A 15861-nucleotide genomic window follows, 5' to 3' on the forward strand; every position below is an offset into this window, starting at 1 on the left:
CAGACTGAAAAGAGTTAAAGAAGACAATAAAATCTGTATGAAGTATATTTCGTAAATATGTATTTATATAACATGTAAATATAATAAATATTTTGAGATATTTATTAAATATTCTGGAGTGGTTGTTTCTCAGGAAACACTTGTGCCCAACACTGAGCAGATACACAGATGAATAGGCTCTTGGCCTCAAGGGTCTCCCAGTCTAGTTGGGGGGTTGGGGGCTTGGTGGGGGTGGGAGGGACGCAGACACACACTTGCTGTGCAGTGTGGCAGGGGTGACTGCAGAAGGTGGGAAGGATTCCAGGAGAGCAGGAACAAGGAGAGAACACGGGCTGGGTCCCAAAGGGGAGACCGGTGGGTATTAGTGTGCTTAGAAGCTAATCTCCTAGCTCCAGAGGTGGACGTGGATGAGAAAGCAGAAGGAGGTTGCTCAAGGGGCCTTTCCACAGAGACCCTGACTCACTCTATGTTCAGCACATGGTTACTGAGCATCTCCCCTGTGTCAGGGGCTGTTCTACCACTGGGACCACAACATGGGACAAAACACAGCCTCAGCCTCTCAGGGCTTATGTTCAGGTGAAAGGAGGAGATGGTAAACAGGGAACAATACAGGATGACCTTGACCTGAAGAGTCCCTGCTGTGTAGAATGTGGAAATGGGTAGATCAGCCAGCTGCCTCAATATCAACAAAAAGTGTCAGGGCTTAAGCCCAGAAGAGGCTAGTGTCTGCTCCTGTGCAAGATTCCTCAGCAGCAGCGGGGAAGGCTCTTTTGGGGGGGGGGGGGGGCGGGGGGGGGCGGGGGGCTCTGCAGCAGGAGCAGGCAGCCTCCCAGTTCAGAGTCTTGTGCAGGAAATGGGTGTGTCACTTGTGCTTGCATTCCATTGGCTAGAGTGCGGTCATATGACCACACCCAACTGCAGGGGAGACTGGGAAATGTGGTCCTGGCTTGTGCCCAGGCAGAAGCAGAGGACTTGGATTTTGGTGAAAGGCTGAGAGTCTGTGAGGGGGTAGAGTACGTGGGGTTGTTACTTTAGATAGCAAACCAGTGACCTCTGTCCCGCAGTGTCCAGCAAGGAAGAAAGTGTAGGGGTCTCAAAGAGGAAGGAGGGTCATAGTTTTCCCAAGCCAGGGTATACAGCGCCTTCTAATGACTGTAGAAGGGGGAGGTTGTTTGGGGCTCCTACTGTTCTCCAAGAACCCGGGCCCTTTCTTGGATGTTCTCAGCAGGTGCCTGGGGGTGCACAGACCCCGGGTGCGTGTTTGACCATCAGCCGGGTTCAAAGACTCGCCTGCCCAGGCACTAGTTACCTGCAGTCCTTTAGAAACCTGATAGCCGGTTGTGCTCTTGAATTTCAACACCAGCATGGAGAAAGTAGCTGAAGGTGGGCATGTGCTCTAGAAGTGCATGGAGGGAGCTTTGTTCAAGGGCAGGCTGATAAGGAAGGCTTCTCAGAGGAGAGGGGAACCCGGCTGGACTGACAGACTGGAAGATCTGCTTTTCTCCTTTGCCCCTCGCTTCCTTCCCGCTTCCCCGCCCTAGCTCCAGGGTAATCACTTCTAAGTCTTTCCAACCCAGTTACACTTCCTGGCCTTTGGGGACTTGGTCAGAAAGCATGCATAAGTCCTACCCAATGGAACCAGGATGTCATGTCTGGCTGCAAATGTCTCATTTCCAATCGGGAGCCCAAGCCACAAACCAAGGCACTTAGCTCCCTTTTCCAGATTCATATCTTCCTCCCAGGACCGTGTGGTAGAATCTCACTTCCCACTCTGAAACACTCAGTGCTCAACTTTGCCGAAAAGACCATCAAAACCCAAACCCCAAATCCTTCCTGTGACATAACTCTTCCAATCATGATTTGTGTCCATTCACTGTGACCGCACAGATGTCATCTATAAGTTTGTATGTGTTTTTCTTTGGCTCTTTCTGTATATTACTCTGGCGCTCCCCCAAACCTCACACTCCTGAACCCAGACAACATCAAGAATGGACCAGATGATGTGTTTCTGTGCTTCCTTGATTCACCGTTCTGATCTTTTTGGTCTCTTTCCTCATTCAGTACCTGTCTCCTTAACATGGTGATCGAGCACAGACTACAGAAGCCACCGCCTGTGTTTGAATCCCAGTTCTGTCTTTCACTACCTGTGTGACCTCTCCAGGCCTTACTTAGCCTCTCCAGGCTTCTACGATGGGAAGGATAATGGTGTCTCCCTCATAGGGGTGCTTGCAGGAATTAGTGTGTCTAAATTACTTAGGACAGAGGCACCTGGGTGGCTTAGTTAAGCCTCCGACTCTTGGTATCGGTTCAGGTCACGATCTCATGATTAGTGGGCTCGAGCCCTGAGTCAGGCTCTGTGCTGACAGCGTGGACCCTGCTTGGGATTCTCTCTCTCCAAATAAATAAACGAACTTTAAAAATAAATAAATAAATAACTTAGGACAGTACCGAGAGCACAATAGAAGATTATAATCATATTTGTTGGGCCTTATTATCATTATTATTATTACTAATTCTCCTGCAAGATTACGCTAAAAGGAAGAGTGGAATGAGCCTACACAGAGGTTTCCAGGCTCTGGGTAAATCCCATCCAACGTGTGCGCCCGCCTCGTAGTCCCTTGTGGGAGGAGGGAGCCACCAAGCTTTTGAGTCCCCCTGTGGCCCTGGTGGCCGCAGCAGGGGACAGCCTGAGGAGGAAGTGGACAAGGGGAAGGCCCAGGCCTGGGACTGGGGCCTTTTGTTGGGATTTCCCACGCAACTCAAGCAAAGGAGGGAGACGAGGGGATCCCCCAAACACAGGAGGTCAGCCTCACCCGTGGCCCCACGAGGAAGGCTCACTTGGACCACCTCTGTGGTTCTGTGTGCTTGGATCCCCCTCTCCTTCCTTGTTAAGAGTTTCTTTGGAAGGCGCCTGGGTGGCTCAGTCGGTTGGGCGGCCAACTTCGGCTCAGGTCATGGTCTCGCGGTCCGTGGGTTCGAGCCCCGCGTCAGGCTCTGTGCTGGCAGCTCGGAGCCTGGGGTCTGCTTCAGATTCTAAGTCTCCCTCTCTCTCTGCCCCTCCCCCATTCATGCTCTGTCTTTCTCTGCCTTTCAAAAATGAATAAATGCTTAAAATTAAAAAAAAAAAAAAAAAAAAAAAAAGAGGTTCTTTGCAAAACACTGACCCAGTCGCTCAGGCTAGTGATGCTGTGGGGACGAACAGCCCTGAGCAGCAGCGGCTGCTGTCTGCGCTCTATGCAGGGAGGGGCGGTGACCACTCCGAGCAGGCATCACCATCTCCTGCACCCCCAGTCTACCTCTGTTCCGCTCTGAGGTAAAAAGAAGGCTTTGCCGTGTCTGGGTAGCTAAGCTACCACTTAGCTTCACAGGGACCCTCAGAGGCCAGCTGTGTGTGCGTGGCAGGTGGGGGCAGAGAACCAGCAGAAGAAGGCACTAGGGCCGGGGACGCAGGGAACACAGGAGCGGGCTACAGGATGGACGGAGGCTAGGCCAGCTGAAATGGCTGAAATTAATGAAAAGCTAGCCCCTTTTCATTCATCCGCACCCTTGAAGATGGTGACACTGACACATTCATGTGACGGCATTTTTTCTGCTGGCTGCCAAACAAAAACAAAAACAAAGAAGGACAAGAAAGAAAAAGAAAATGAGTTGGCCCTGTCTCCAGAAGAGGAACCATCAGACAGGGACGGATGATGTGGTCTGGCCCCTACAGAAAGCCACTGCCTGGCACTCAGTCTGAGCCACAGGCCCCGTTTCGGGGGCAGCCCCATGGTGCTCCCTGCCTACTCCCTGCTACCCAGGCTGACCCCCTGGCTTTAGAAAAGCTGGCGTGTTGAGCTCAGGCAGGGTTTCTTCTACCCTGAACAGATCTCCCACTCTGAGGTCTGTGGTTTGGGGCCAAGTAGTTAAAGCTGATAGATCCACCTGTGATTAGGAACAAAGCCCACCTCACTGGTAAATTTGGGGAATGTCGTGCTGATTGGCACTGATGTGTTATTGCCACTGGACTAGGGGAACCTTTAAACCAAGGAGGAGAGAAATTCTAGATAAGTGTTCCTGGGCAGTAGAGATCTGTATGTATGGGCACGTCAGAGCGTCATCCAGATGGCCCTGTGTGGACCAGAATGCCTTTGAGGTCCACACGGGAGATTTGCACTGCTGCTCTTGGGTTTGAGCCCCTCACCAACTGACCCACCATCCTAGAATGAGATTTAACCCATATTTGGACCACAGCATGTCAAGTCCATAAAAATGGAAGGAACGATCGTCGTTAATGTCGGGGTTGGGAAGGACAAGGCAAGCTCGTGATGTTTTCTCGGGGAGGCAGTACTCCCATAGTAGTGAGTTACACTCTAGTCAAAGCAGAGCTCTTTTGAGAGCATGCGCTCTGGAGAGGCAGATGGTTCTACATCTTTATTCTGTCTCTGTCACCTTGGGACCTCAGACAAGCTACTTCTCTGTGCTTCAGTTTCCTCACGTACAAAATGGGTGCACCTGCTAAAGAACCAGCTGTTGGAGGGTCGATGCGTGAATACATGTAGGGATGGGGGACAGTATCGCCTGGTGGGAGGAAAGCACTCAACAGCATCGTAGCCATGTTATCATGATTTATAATAAGTAATATATGTTTGGTCTCCATTCCAGTTCCTGGCACGGAGCTCCCCAAACCCTTGGAATTTCCTGAGTGTTAGGAGCCACAAAGGTGTCTTGATATTCATGACAAGTCCCTTTCAACCACACCAGAGTTTGCACAAAGACCTCAGTGAGGGCTGGGGGGGCGTGAGGTGTTGGTTGCCAGGGAAACCAATTGCGTGATTGGAGGGTGGGAACTTTCTGTTCCACACCCTGACCTCCAAGGAGGGGAGAGGGGCTGGAGTTTGAATCAGTCACCAATGGCCGGCGGCCGACAGTTTAATCATTTGATGCATGGCCAAGGCATCCCCGTGTAGTGAAGCCTCCATAAAACTTCAAAAGGATGGGGTTCAAAGAGCTTTTGGATTGGGCCAACATACTTTGCCCTGTGAACCTCTTCCATCTGGCTATTCATCATTTATATCATTTTATAAGAAACTGGTGATCTAATATGTAAGATGTTTCTCTGGATTCTGTGAGCCGCTCTAGCAAATTAATTGAACCCAAGAAGGGAGTCATTGGAACATCCCATCTGTTACTGTTTGGCCACAAGCACCTGGACTTGTAATTAGCATCTGAAGGGGTGGGGGCAGGAGGCCATCTCTCGGGACTGAGCCTTTAACCTGTGGGATCTGACGCCACCTCCAGGGGGACAGCATCAGAATTGAGCTGAATCATAGGACACCGGGCTGGTGGAGGAGAATCGGTTGGTGCGGTGGGGAAAGAGACCCATTGGAACTGACATCAGAATTGGAGTAGCTTTCTCAACATCACCGTGTTGTCCCCTGGACGGCGTGGGGATGTTTCTGAGGAAGAGCTGTCCCAGCGTCTGCATGGAGTAAGCACTCTCAGTAAACACTACCAGTCATCATTTGCTGTGGGGATTGAAAAACATCAACTTACACCTCAAAACCATTGTTTCCTGCAATGCCTTGTTTCCAGAGAACTCCTCTAAGAGGCTGATTCATTCTTTTTATCACACAGCGGTTGTTACCCAGGGAGGTTTGGGCTAAAAGCTAACCACAGTTTGTTTCTTTCTGGTTTCAGCAGTTCCCTTCTCAGCCTCCAAAATTGGGGTTGGTCCAGGGAAAAAAAAAACCACACCATTGGATCATTTAACTCCAGGAACTTTATTGTAAAACTTTGATGAATTTCTTTTGTTTTTTTTTTTTTTTAATGCGTTAAAATTTTTGTTTCATTCCAGTATGGGTAGCAGACAGGGTCACGTTAGTTTTGGTTGTACAATAGAGTGATTGACCCCTTCTGTACATCACTCACTGCTCCTCACAATAAGTGTTCTCTTCACCCCCTTTGCCTGTTTCCCTCCCCCCTGCCACCTGCCGTGAATGTGTTTTGAATCATGGTGGTGCATATAGTTTTTAGCCTCCCTTTGTTCACTTAAATATTTTACCATGAGCTTTCTCTGAGTTATTAAACATTTTGACAACGACACAACCAATTGAATATGTTCTAGATGGCTTCAGAAGAAGGACACTTACGATGGGCTCTGTAAGACATGGCTCCTGACATCGGATCCATAGGGCAGACACACACACACACACACACACACACACACACTCACTCATACACACACTTAACCAAAAGTGCAGGCTAGACTGTCTGTCGTAAGTGCCAGAATGTGAGTGGGTACTTTGGAGGCATCAAAATTGATTACTTTTTTTTTAAGTTTATTCATTTATTTTAAGAGAGAGAGAGAGAGACAGAGAGAGAGAGAGAGAGAGAGATTGAGCGGGGGGGAGGCAGAGAGAGAGGGAGAGAGAGAATTCCAAGCAGGCTCCACACTGTCATCACGGAGCCTGACGCGGGGCTCGAATACACAAACTGTGAGATCATGGCCTGAGCTGAAACCAAGAGCCCATCACTTAGCCAACTGAACCACCCACGTGCCCCCAAACAGACTACTTTTGGCTGAGGGAGATATCATCCAGGACTCCTTGGGCCGTGAGGTTGGGAAATCACTGTGAGGAGGAGAAACTGAGACCACACCCTGCAGGGCTCAGACGCAGGAAAGAGATTCAGGGAAGGGTGGGCGGTGTTGGGGGTAAGGTGATGAGGGGAGCCAAATCGACGATGAGGCTGCGAAGGTGGGATTGGGCCGGGTCACCATGGGCCTTGACAACCACCCCCGGGTGTCAGGGTCTCGCTCTGCAGCATCTTGGGAAGGCATGGACACAGTTGGAGCAGGAAGTGCCCGGATGAAATCGGTGCTTCTGAAGAGAGCTGGGCTGTGTGGGTGGGGGATGGGACGGCCCTCCCTGCCAGGGGCAGTAGGAGCAGGAGGAGTGAGGGTTTGAGAGACCTGCCCGAGTTAAGGGCCTCGATGGCGATGGCAGTGGCAGGTGGGAACTGGGCAGGGCAGCAGGGCCAAGAAAAGGGGCGGGGCCTGGAGTGGCCATTGCAGGGGGGTGGGAGGAGAGGCCCTTTCAGTGGATGAAGCCTCCTAAGAAGGCGGGGTGCTGCACCGCCTCTCTGGGGCACAGCAACACAGGGACTGCCGGGAATTCACTTCGCCCTGAAGAAGTGGGACACAGGAAGAAGTTTTGACAGAGATGAGAGAAACTTCTAGAACACAGGGCCTTGGAGGCAAGAGAAGGGGAAGAGAGGGAAATGGGTTTGTGGGAGTGAAGGTTTCATGCCAGCACCAGGCCCGAGTGGGTGGCCCGTGTGCACAATGGCCACCACCTTCAGGGGCTTTGCAGCTTCCGAAAATCTGTCCAGGGGAAAACAGTCCAACCCAACTGTTTCAGAGAGCCAGGGTTCTCTGTGCAGCCACCCCTCTTTTGGAGGTGACTACAGAAGTGTCAGGGGTCCTGGGCTTTCTGTCACTGGAGAGCGGGGAATGTGGGTTATCTTAGCTCAACGTTTGCATCTGGGACTCTCACCTTCCTTCCTAGCTGTTTCTGCCTCCCTCTGCCACCTCCTGGGAAAACGTGTTCTCTGGAAATTCTCTAGCCAATAAACAGATTTATACTAACATGTGAAAGACTAACATCACCATAAAATTGTGCTCACAGCCGTGAAGGTGTGCGTCTCAGTTCTCAATAGGAATAAAAGTTATAGTAGTGATGTTACAGTGGTGAAATGTCAGGCCTCAGCCTGCAAGGAGTGGGAGTTGGTTTGTCCTGGCTGTCCTGAAATAGCAGAGGAGGGGGAACCTACCTGTTCTAGAAGAGGCTCATTCTGACTGTCAAAATCCTCCTGAGGCCCACCGCTCACCCGGGCCCTCTCCTTGGGTGGACAGTGAAGTTTCCTAATGTGCTCTCCTGTTCTTGCCTGTTCAGGGCAGTTTCCCCCCCAGTGTAAAGCCCTCCTGGGAGAGTAATAATGCCTATGCCCTCATCTGGAACCACCCTGCCCCTTTCTTTCCCCTCCCTTGTACTCACCAGGTTCAGCCCCCGCCACCTGTCCTTGGATGCTCTCCCCAATCCCTTCGGCCTTCGTTGTCTGTTCCACATTTTCCTATCTCCTCTTCCCCCACTGGCTGGAAGCTCCCGAGGGTTTGTGTGTTACAAGAGATGTGGTCCCCACAGCCCTCATAGAGTGGAGCTGTAGCAAGTGTTCAGCAAACACCAGGCCATTGGTCAGCTGCTTGATAACACCTCACACTCGAACAGAGAGATGGCCTGGTCCAGAAGGCCTGAGAGGGTGGGCTTTCATGCCCAGTGGACCCAGATTCAAATCCCTTTGTTTTCATTGGCTGTGAGGTCTTGGCAGTGTTGCTCAGTACTCTGCCTCACTAAGTCTTGGTTTTCTCAACTGTGAAATGGACTCCTAGTGATGGCAAACTCACACTACACACAGGAGGTGTTCACAAAAGGTGAATTGCCCTCCCCCTTCCCTGACTTCCCGCCTTTCCCTTTGGCCTGGGTCTTAGGGTTAGAAAATCTAGATTTACATTCACTTTTCCCACTAAACTAGCTCTGTGAACTATAGCAAGATGTTTGATTCCTGGGACTCACTCTCCTTTTTTTGTTAAATGTTTATTTATTATTAAGAGACAGAGAGAGACAGAGCGTGAGCATGGGAGGAGCAGAGAGAGGAGGAGACACAGAATCCGAAGCAGGCTCCAGGCTCCGAGCTGTCAGCACAGAGCCCAACGCGGGGCTCAAACTCACAAACTCCAAGATCACGACCTGAGCCGAAGTCGGACGCTTAACTGACTGAGCCAGCCAGGCGCGCCCCCCCACTTTTTTTAAGTTTATTTATTTATTTTGAGAGAGAGCGAGTTGGGGAGGGGCAGAGGGAGAATCCTAAGCAGGTTCTGCACTGTCAGCACAGAGCCCGGTGCGGGGCTCCAACTCATGAACCATGAGATCATGACCTGAGCTGAAGTCAAGAGTCAGATCCTTAACCAACTGAGCCACCCAGGCACCCCTCTTGGGCCTCACTTTCAACCACAAATGGAGTGAATGATGCCTATAAGGAAATTGTTATGAGGAACAGACAAGAAGACATATGTGAATACACCTAAAACCAGGCAGAAATGCAAGAGTGACACTGCATTCATTCATTCATTCGCATATGTATGTAGCTAGGATCTATTGAGGACCATGATAAGACCAGATGCTGCTCTTAAAAAGATCGCTGGGGAAGTTGAGTGGGTTGGGACAAGAGTGGAAGGAACAAAGCCAAGTGCTTTGTGGCTCTCCTGGCGACCCTGTGTGGAGGCTCGGCTTGCTCTAGGAGGATTTCCCCAAGTTCAGGACGTGTGAAGAGATGTTCTTACAAGTTTTAGGTTTTCTCCTGAAAGAGAAAGCCAGTTGCTACCTCTGAGCACCTCTGGAGCACCTCTGGGAGTTTCGAGATGGCTTACCACTAGGAAGAGTGAGCAGCGTTAGGGCCGGTGGGAGCTTGGGCAAAGCCATGGGTCGGTGTCATTGAACTGGGTTTTAATCTGGCTCTCCCAGTCACTTGCTGCGTGACCTTCAGCAAGTCACTTGATGTTTCTGGAACTCCTGGGGGGAGGGATCCCTGACCTCACCTGGCAAGAGACGGATGCAAAGTGCCTTAGAAGGACAAAGCCCCACACAGAGAGAAGGTGCTATTCATTGTTTGCCTGACCCCAGACATCCCAAGCACTTGGATTTTTCTAAAGCCTTGCCGTGGCTGAGGCAGACACCTGCCTCTCCGTGTCTAGGCAGCTGGGCTGGCCTCTTGGGAAGCCACGTTATGATGCCTGTCCCGCCAACTTCTTCTTTCTGCCCAAACTATTTAAGGAAGAAGTCAGAGGTGAGACCTTCTGGAAAGTTCTGTAGAAAAGGACTGGTGTCTTCCATGGCTCTTTGTGTCCATCTCCTTTTGTCTGTGGAGGCTCAGTGAATAGTTTCCACTGCTTTTTCAGCAGTCCCGATCTTATCACATACGCTGTGTTGTGCTTATTGTTTGTTTGTCTTGGTTTTGGTTTTCATAGTGGAAACTTTTAAGGAACTTGCCCCAGTAGGACTTCCCCTGCTGGAATGTTCTTTAATGTCGGCATTGTTCTCAGTCCAAGACTGCCCTGAGCAGCCCCCAGGTGAGACCCAGTTCCCCAGTAACTAGGTCCCACCATGAAATCTCATGTAACTCTAGCCCCAGTTACTGGGGACTTGCTGTGGGCCAGCCACTGTAACGCACTCACTGTGTGCCAGGGACTGTACTAGACCCACTGTGTGCCAGGCACTGGATGGGCTTTTATAGAAGCCGTTCCTCTTCACCACAGCCCTAGGAAGCAGATGTTAGGACCCTCATTTTGCCACTGAGGAAATCGTGCCCATGAACGGAGCTGGGGTTGAACCCAGGCTGTCACCTCCACGTTCAACGTGCCTCCCCCTGAGCCAGGTTGTTTCTTGTCTTATCTCCCGTGGTCCTTACGCAGGAGGCTCTCCAAGTCAGGAGGAGGTGGAGGAGAAGGAGGCAGTGCGGGCGATCATCGAGCATGTCTAAGGACTTTGGAATCACCCGCCGAATCTGAGGCCTAAGCTAAAATTATGTCCGAGTCCTTTGTGTTCATGGCACAGAACCAGAGCTGGACCGCAGGGCAGCAGAAGGGGACTAGGTGGTTTCAACAAGGACAGCCGTGTGGAGGACGTGTCCCTCGAGTCAGTGGGTCACCTGAGTGCCAGGCCTTTTGATGGTTCTGCCTCATGACAACCATCTGAAAGTGGATTTGGCTCAGAGCTGTGGTTTTGGTGGCACACGGGAGACAGCTCGCTCCGGCTTGTGCGATGTGAGCAGGCACATTGCTCCCCGACTCTGGGCTTGATACTAGGAGTGCTTACATGCTGGGAGCTGGCCACTGCTACAAAATTGAGGCTTCTTTCCCGAGAGAGCTGGTCATTACACATTTGCCAGCAGGCTGCCGCTCGGTTTCCTCATCTGTAAAATGGGTGCCCACCTTCTAGAACCATTGGGGGCTGATGTCTATGTGCAGGCTTTCCAAACTGAAGCCTGGAGTGTGTAGATGTAGATATGAAGTGTGCATTTACATGCAATCTGTTAACAATTCTTATATGAAAAACTGTATCTCTATTTATGTTTTTTAAGTTTATTTCCTTATTTTGAGAGAGAGACACAGACAGCATGAGTGGGGGAGGGGCAGAGAGAGAGAGCGAGAGAGAGAGCATCCCAAGGAGGTTCCACACTTTCTGCACAGAGCCCCCTGTGGGGCTTGAACTCACGAACCGTGAGATCATGCCCTGAGCCAAAATCAAGAGTTGGACACTCGACCAACTGAGCCACCTGGATGCCCCAGCTGTATCTTTTTTCTAAAACAGGCAGGTGCGTGTGTGTTGGTTGTGTGTAGAAATAGGAACTACATCAGAGTCGGGGTGGCCCAGCAGGTGGGACACAGATTCCCAGAGACACCACGTGGATCACGTGACACGGCAAGCTGGTCACAGACAAGGTCACGTTTGAGACCATGAGGTACTTTCTAGTGGGAGGCTGAGAGCCTCCTTCTTATTGGTGTCAGAGTCCCGAGGACCAAAGCCCTGTCAGTCTTTGAGAAGAGAGCATTTTCCGTGGTTTTCTTGGCTGTAGTAGAAGGAACCAACAGATCCAGGCAGACCTGGATGTGAAGCCCGTCACTCAGGCCCTGGTTGAATGTGGACAAGAGCCTGAGCCCATCTGAGCTCAGTTTCCTCGGCTATAACATACGGGTTTGGGGGGATGCTTGGGAGAGGGGCCTGTGGGGTCTTGGCACACGTAGCTGTGTGCTGGGTTGGTGCTAATTCTGCTCTCTTGGGCTCTCCCCATTTTCACTGCACTGACTTAGGACTCCAGGTGACCCCGAGTGTGGAGAATGTGGCTCAGGGCTTGGTACAGGAAGCTCCCTCTACACAGCCCAACCTAGAATGCTCTCCATATGCCTCTTCCTCTACTGAGTTACGACACAGAATATTTACTGAGAACTTGCTGCGTGCCCGGGCCTTTCCTGGGTACAGTGAGAGACTAAGGATGTAGGATACTGAAAACAATCATCTGCGGAGCGCTTTGTATGAATTAACTCATTTGATCTGCACATCAGCCCTAAGATATAAACACTGTCGTGTGGCAGATTCAAGATGGCGGTCCTTTCTTTGACCCTGTTCCCATCAAGGGGCTACAACCCCTCCCCTTGAATCTGGGCTGGCGTGGGGCTGCTTTGGCCAACAGAGGAAAGCAGAAGGGGCAGTATGCCAGTTCCCTGTGTAGCTTTTAAGAGAACTGGCAGCTTCTGCTTGGACTCTGGGAGTCCTGAGTTGCCATGTAAGAAATCTGATGACTGAGACCACCACACCGGAAAGACCACCTGGAGGCCATGCAGAGAGGGAGCAAAGCCCCAGAGGGCCTGGCTGAGCCTAGCCTTCCAGCCTTTCCTGCCAAGGCACCAGGTATGAGGGAAGCCTTCTGGATCCTCTGGACCAGGACAGTCCCCAGCTGAATGCCACCAAGTGACCTAGTCAGTGCCATGAGCAGAAGAATCTCCCAGCTGAGTCCTGCCCAAATTCCTGACCCACTAAACCATGAGCTGCAAAAAGATGGCTGTTTTATGTTGCCGAATTTTTCAAGTGGTTTGTTACTCAGCAATAGATAACCAGGACAAGTATGATCCTCGTTTTACAGGTGAAGAAACTGGGGCCCAGAGAGCCTAAGTGGCTTGCTTGAGGTCACAGCGAATAAGGGGTGGGTCCAGGGTTTAGACCCAGCAGCCTGGCTCCCCCACATGTATGCTTAACACTCTGCTGTACTGCTCTTGAGTGCAAAACATGGTTATGCTCTCGAGGAGACTTCTACCTGCTTTGGGGTGCAAGGATCACACACACTACATAACTAGAGAATTGTATAAAGCGTGCACTTATTCATCTACCCAGTTTAAGGACACTAGGCCATAGGGATACACAGAAGATGATATTAAGAAAGTGTTAGGATTTTACTGCAATTGGCAGAAAGAGCTCCAACGCTGGAGGGTGAGTGAGACCCCAGGGGGAGGAGTGAGGAGGAGCATGGGAGGCTGCCAGCCAGTCCAAAAAAGGCCATGGAGTCACAGGATGCCGGGGTGTGTGCAAGGGAAGCTTAGTTGCCTGGAGTACGAGGTGTGTGGGAGGAAGGGGCAGGCAAAGACAGGGACCGTTGCCCGGGTCGATCCCAGGGCAGCGTGCTCCCAGGTCCTGATGCTTGGCCTTTATCTAAAAGACCTGGGGAAGAACCCCCGGCAGAAGGGCATTAAAGATGGGGGGACGTGGGACGCCTGGGTGGCTCAGTCGGTTAAGTGTCCGACTTCAGCTCAGGTCATGATCTCACAGTTCATGAGTTCGAGCCCCGCTTGGGGCTCTGTGCTGACAGCTCAGAGCCTGGAGCCTGCTTCCGATTCTGTGTCTGCCTCTCTCTCTCTGCCCCTCCCCCTGCTCACACAGTCTCTCTCTCAAAAATAAATGAAGATTAAAAAAAAATTTTTTTAAATAAAAAAAAAAAGATGGGGGACATGGTCTGATGTGCCTTTCACACAGAAGCCCCCCCACTGCTGGGGTGGGCGGGGGGACAACCCAGGATGGAGACCAGAGGGGAGCAGGGTGGGGCCCGCACCGGCTCCTACAGCGGGTGTGGACGGAGGAGACACTTAGGAAGAGGACTGGCAGCACGTGTGGGCAGAAATGGCTGAAGAAGGAAGAGGGGCCTGTAAGCACCGGGTGTCAGGGACCTGTGGCAGTGTCACCCCAGGTCCAGGGGAAGAATGGTGGGCGGGGGTGACAGTAAGGGACACGGGGAACCACCGAGCCCAGGAGAAAGAAGCCACCACCATCACCCCAGGGCTTGGAGCAGTGCCTGGCACATAGTAGGTGCTCAGCAAATATTTGAAGAAACCCATGGGTCCAGGACTCAGGATGGAGATTTGAGAGTCTCCGGGGCATGAGATGCTGACTCTGCAGTGACCCTCCCTGGTGGTCACGCCCTTTGGGGTCAAGATACCCATTTCCATCTCTGTTCTTGCTGCACCACAGAGTTGCCATCTGGTAGCTAAAGGGGAATTTGGATTAGGTGACGGGCTGGAGGAACCTGGGGCGGGAGGAAATGCCTGAGGATGTGGGGCCCTGACCCCTGGGCGGTCACACCAACTTCCCTGTGTGAGCAGAGTCTCTTCTCCGTGCAGCAACAGTGTGTCCTTTCCTGACCAGGGGTATTTATGGTGATTCAAGAGAGCATCCGGCCCTATGCCTATGGGGATGCGGTGGGGGGTGTCTATAAATAACACCCCTTTTGTCCACCCCCACATTCAGAACCAGTGAGGAGCCAGATAAAAGATCAGAGCACCCACTCGCCCACTGATGGGCTGATTTTGGGAGTGCCGTTTGACCCTACAGCCGCAATGCAGTGCCCTATCGCCCCCGCTGAATTTGCTCCCCAGAACCGTAGGCCTCCCCCTTGGCAAGGGCCGAGCCTGCCCCAGGATGCTTGCAGAGAAGCAAGCTGCGTCCTGAGCCCTGGGCTGGATGTTGCCAAGTTGGCGTTCCAGCAGCATCTGGAAGCAAGTGAAAGGTCATTTGCCCCGAGGCTGGTCCCTAGTTCTTGATTCCATGACTCCTTGCATGGCACTGATGGGGAGGAGGATGGGAACGAGATCCCTGTGATTCAGAGTCCTGGTGGGCGCTCCTGTCTTCCATCCAGTTCCACTCTAAGCACCGATGTTGGGCACCCGGTGGCACGCTAGGTGTGGACATCCGCAGCGCCCATGGGCTCCTGCCAGTTGTCCTGGGAGCATAGACCGGCTCTCCCTCCACAGCAGGATTTCTGAAACTCAGCATACTTTAAGCGTCCAACTTCGGCTCAGGTCACAATCTCACGATCCGTGAGTTCAAGCCCCGCGTCCGGCTCTGTGCTGACAGCCCGGAGCCAGGAGCCTGCTTCAGATTCTGTGTCTCCCCCTCTCTCTGCCCGTCCCACTCTCATGCTCTGTCTGTCTCTGTCTCTCAATAATAAATAAATGTTAAAAAAAATTTTTTTTAATATCTAAAATATCCCACTAGTAATTTTTTATCTTTATGATTTATGGGACTGATAATATTTTCAATATTTGGGATTAAATAGAATATATGATTAGGATTCACTTGACCTGATTGTGTTTACCATTTCCAATGTGGCTATAGGAAACGTTAAAATTGCACGCATAGTTTGCATGTTGTTTCTCCTGGACGGCGGGGTCTGGAGAACCAAGAGCGTGTGCTTTGTGAGAGCGCGGGCTGTAGAGTCACGTCCCGGGATCACTTCCCAGCTCTCTGTGGCCTCTGCCGAGCCACTGAACCTCTCTGGGCCTCCCGGTTTTTGTAAGTGGTCGTCGCTTTTCTTCTAGACCTCAGATTAAAGTTTGCAAACTCTGGGGTAAGACCCTGAGGCCGGGTTGTTTCCTGAGCTGGGTTGTGCCTTGATGGGTCCTTCTGTGGGACTTGGGGGTGTTCTCGCCAATAGGGTGGTGCCTCGGGCCACCTCCTTTTCTTCCTTTGGCCCAACAGAGCAAAGCGTTTCTTCTTGATGGAGACAAAGACACCTGCTGATCGCTGAATGTGAGCGGAGGCGCAGGTGGATGGCTTTCCCAGACTGGCAGCTCATTCCCTGTGGGTAGTTAGACCCCCAGATGGCAGGCGGCATGCCTCTGCTTTGCTGTCCTCCACCCCTCCCTGCCCCTTCTCCCCAAACTCCTCCCCGTCTGCTTACGCGTGATTTAGTCTTCCCTGACACTTGGCAGTTCACTCATCT

At 51.7% G+C, this 15861-nt stretch overlaps 1 protein-coding gene across 1 annotated transcript in view; it reads left to right on the top strand.

Annotated features, from left to right (window-relative positions):
- RIN3 (Ras and Rab interactor 3) overlaps positions 1 to 15861 on the top strand; it is a 123133-nt gene that overhangs the window by 55275 nt on the left and 51997 nt on the right. The window lies entirely within an intron of this gene.

The sequence above is a fragment of the Neofelis nebulosa genome, chromosome 7 (assembly GCF_028018385.1).
Source record: "Neofelis nebulosa isolate mNeoNeb1 chromosome 7, mNeoNeb1.pri, whole genome shotgun sequence".
In the NCBI taxonomy this organism is placed as follows: Eukaryota; Metazoa; Chordata; class Mammalia; order Carnivora; family Felidae; genus Neofelis; species Neofelis nebulosa.